Below are 3,733 nucleotides of genomic sequence, written 5' to 3'. Positions count from 1 at the left end.
CAAAAAGCTAGAGCTGTGGCTCAAGTGGTAGAGTGCTAGCCTTGAGCAAAAAAGCTCAGAGACAGTGCTCATGTCCAGAGCTCAAGCCCCAGAACTGTCAAAAAAAAAGTTCATGGTTGAGAAGGTGGCTCAGTGGTAGAGTGCTTGCCTTGCATGCATGAGGCCCTGGGTTCGAGTCCTCAGCACTACATAAGCAGAAAAAGCCAGAAATGACATTCTTGCTCAAATGGTAGAGTGCTAGCCTTGATCTGAAGAGCTGAGGGACAGTGCCCAGGCCCAGAGTTTAGACCCATAACTGACAAAAAAAAAGAAAAACAAAAAGTTAGCATAAGGGAAGTAGCTGCTAACCTTTAAGGCAATGATTCTGGGTAGCCAAGATGAATAATCATTCTAAAATATGGCATGTCTCTGGGCCTACCCAAAATATAAGGACAATAGGTGAGCTTTAAGCCTTCCTTTCCTCAGATAAACCCCTCACTCTGCTGTCTCTACCCAACTTTTTACCATTTCAAAGGTGAGAGCACACATTTATACATTTATTTGTTTATTTATTTTTTGCTCATCCTGGGGTTTGAACTCTGCACCTGGGTGCTGTCCCTGAGATTTAAAAAAAATTTTTTTTTTGTGGGGTCTGAATTCTGGGCCTGGGCGCTGTTCCTCAACTCTTCAGCTCAAAGCTAGCGCTCTACCACTTGAGCCACAGCACCACTCCCAGCTTTTTCTGCTTATGTGGTACTGAGAATCAAACCCAGGGCCTCATGCATGCAAGCATTCTACCACTGAGCCACCTTCCCAGCCCATGTGCTAGCTCAAGGCTAGCACTTTACCACTTGAACTACAGCTCTACTTTCAGCTTTTTTTTTTTTTTTAGTTTAGTGGAGATAAGAGTCTCATAGATGGGGGGCTGGGAAGTTGGCTCAGTGGTAGAGCGCTTGCCTTGCATGCCTGAGGCCCTGGGTTCGATTCCTCAGCACCACATAAGCAAAAAGAAAAAAAGCCGGAAGTGGCGCTGTGGCTCAAGTGGTAGAGCACTAGCCTTGAGCTGAAGAGCTGAGGGACAGTGCTCAGGCCCAGAGTTCAGGCCCCACAACCGGACCAAAAAAAAAAAAAAAGAGTCTCATAGATGGGCTGGGAAGGTGGCTCAGTGGTAGAGTGCTTGCCTTGCATGCCTGAGGTCCTGGGTTTGATTCCTCAGCACCACACCACATAAGCAGAAAAAGCTAGAAGTGGCACTGTAGCTGAAGTGGTAGAGCGCTAGCCTTGAGCTGAAGAACTGAGGGACAGTGTTCAGGCCCCCCGACCGACATCCTCCCCCCTCCCCCCCCCCCACACACAAAAGACTCTCATAGACTTTCCTTCCTAAGTTAACTTGGAACTATGATTCTTAGATCTCAGCATCCTGAGTAAATAGGATTACAACTGTGAGCCACTGGTGCCCAGCAAGGATAAGTGTAGATAGTCCCAAGGTTTTTAGATAGTTTCCAAGGTCTTGCAACTAAGCATTTAAACAGGGGGAAGCTTAACTGCTCTGTTGCTTCCCAGTTCCAACTTGAATCTTGTCTTTTTTTTTTTTTTTGTCAGTCCTGGGGAGCTTGAACTCTGGTCTTGGGCCCTGTCCCTGTGCTCTTCAGCTCAAGGCGAGTGCTCTACTGCTTGAGCCACAGCATCACTTCTGGTTTTCCAGTGGTTTATTAGAGAGAAGAGCCTTTCAGACTTTCCTGCCCAGGCTGGCTTTGAACTGTGATCCTCTGATTTCAGACTCCTGAGTGGCTAAGATTACAGGCGTGAGCCACCGGCACCTGGTTGGTCCTTTTTATTTCATTTAATTTTCTAGTCTCCTTAGCTATCTCTCTTGCCACAGTTTGCCTCCCACCAGGCTATCTCAGTACTATACTTCTTTTTTTTTTGGGGGGGGTCCGGTCATGGGGCCTCTACTCTGGGCCTGGGCCTCAGCTCTTCAGCTCAAGGCTAGTACTCTACCACTTGAGCCACAGCGTCACTTCCAGATTTTTTCTTTTTGCTTATGTGGTGCTGAGGAATCGAACCCAGGGCCTCATGCATGCAAGGCAAGTGCTCTACCACTGAATCACCTTCCCAGCCCAGTACTATACTTCTATGCCTCCCATCCTCTACTAACATCCCAGCCTTACCTGGGATGGGAGGAAGGGAATTGGTACAGTGAATTGTGGTGCCAGACTGCCTGGGCATATTGTTTCATAAGCCTGTTTTCTTATCTGCCTAGCTGGGTAGTAACAGGACCTACTTCCTAAGATTATCTTGAGGATTAAATGAGACCGTCCATGATTACTGCTGTCACTAGGTATAGGAGGCCAGTTCTAGAGGAATAGCCGTGTCTTTTCCTGGGGCCCCTGTTGAGGGACTCCTGCTTGTCGAGTCAGGACTTCAGATTCTTGGTTTAAGAGCTTGAGCTTTCTGTAGGCTGGGCAGCTCCCCTCTTTCCTTCCTTTGCCCTTCCCCTCTCCTATCCCTTGGGAGTGAACTGGTTTCCTCTGGGAGCTCTGCCTGCCTGGGGTTTGGTGGGAAGCCAGGCCTGTGGGTGTGTGTGGGAGGCCAATTTCTGAGCCACAGCAGAGAGGTATCAGCTGACCAAGCGGGGGAGGAAAGAATTCCTCCAGCTATTTGTTCCTAGGGATTCTGGCAGGGGTACAGTTGATCGGCACCGCCAGTATGTGTGATCACAGGTCATCACCACATGCACATGTAGGCACACACCTGTGTGCACACACACCAAGTGCCACTTATGCTCTGCATCTTTCTTGCTCGGCATACAGAGCCCCTCTCCCCTTCTCTCCCATTCTACTCAAACAGAACAGTGCCCCAGGGGAGGAGCTTTTTATCAGGGCTTTTTCTCATGGGCTTGGGGCCCCTTTATGCCTCTTTAAAGCAGGGCAGTACGTGGGGCGACTTTTGATTTGGTTTCTGGCTTTGGTTCTGGGAAAGAGCCTTACTTTCCTTGGGTTTTGTCTTTTGCCTGATTGGGCCTCTCCCTTTTCTACCATGTGAGGAAAGCTTCCAGTAGCCAAGTAGGATGTGGTGCCCACCCCAGGCAGTCAGCCCTACAGGTGTGTGTGTGTGTGTGTGTGTGTGTGTGTGTGTGTTGTGGGGCTTGAGGTCAGGGCCTGGGCGCTGTCCCTAAGCTTTTGTCAGCCCTACAGGTGTGTGTGTGTGTGTGTGTGTGTGTGTGTGTGTGTGTGTGTGTGTGTGTGTGTGTGTGTGTGTGTGTGTGTGTGTGTGTGTGTGTGTGTGTGTGTGTGTGTGTGTGTTGTGGGGCTTGAGGTCAGGGCCTGGGCGCTGTCCCTAAGCTTTTGTGATCAAGGCTAGCACTCTACCATTTGAGCCACTGCTCTATTTCTGGCTTCTTTGATGGCTAATTGAAGAGTCTCATGGACTTTCCTGCCACTGATGCCTTCTTCTCCCCCACCCCCCCTTGGTGCTACCATGTTCCAGAACTACTGTCCAAGTACAGAGGGTGAGAGCTCAGAACCTTGGGTACTAGGGATCCGGTCACGCTCAGAACTCCATACCTAAGACCTCCTTTTCTTACTCCGTGCTGTTAAACACTTCTGACCCCTGCCCCCAGGTGACCCAGCACCCTATCCTTCCATTCCAGTCTAGCTACTCTCAGCTTCCAGCTCCAGTCTGTGGCCCCGCCCCAGAGATCCCCGCCCATCGAGGCCACGCCCACCCAGACCACGCCCCTAGCTGCCACGGG

This window comes from Dipodomys merriami, unplaced genomic scaffold, assembly GCF_024711535.1.
Source record: "Dipodomys merriami isolate MVZ:Mamm:240054 unplaced genomic scaffold, mDipMer1.0.p SCAF_7, whole genome shotgun sequence".
In the NCBI taxonomy this organism is placed as follows: domain Eukaryota; kingdom Metazoa; phylum Chordata; class Mammalia; order Rodentia; family Heteromyidae; genus Dipodomys; species Dipodomys merriami.
Note: the sequence above shows the minus strand (reverse complement) of the source record.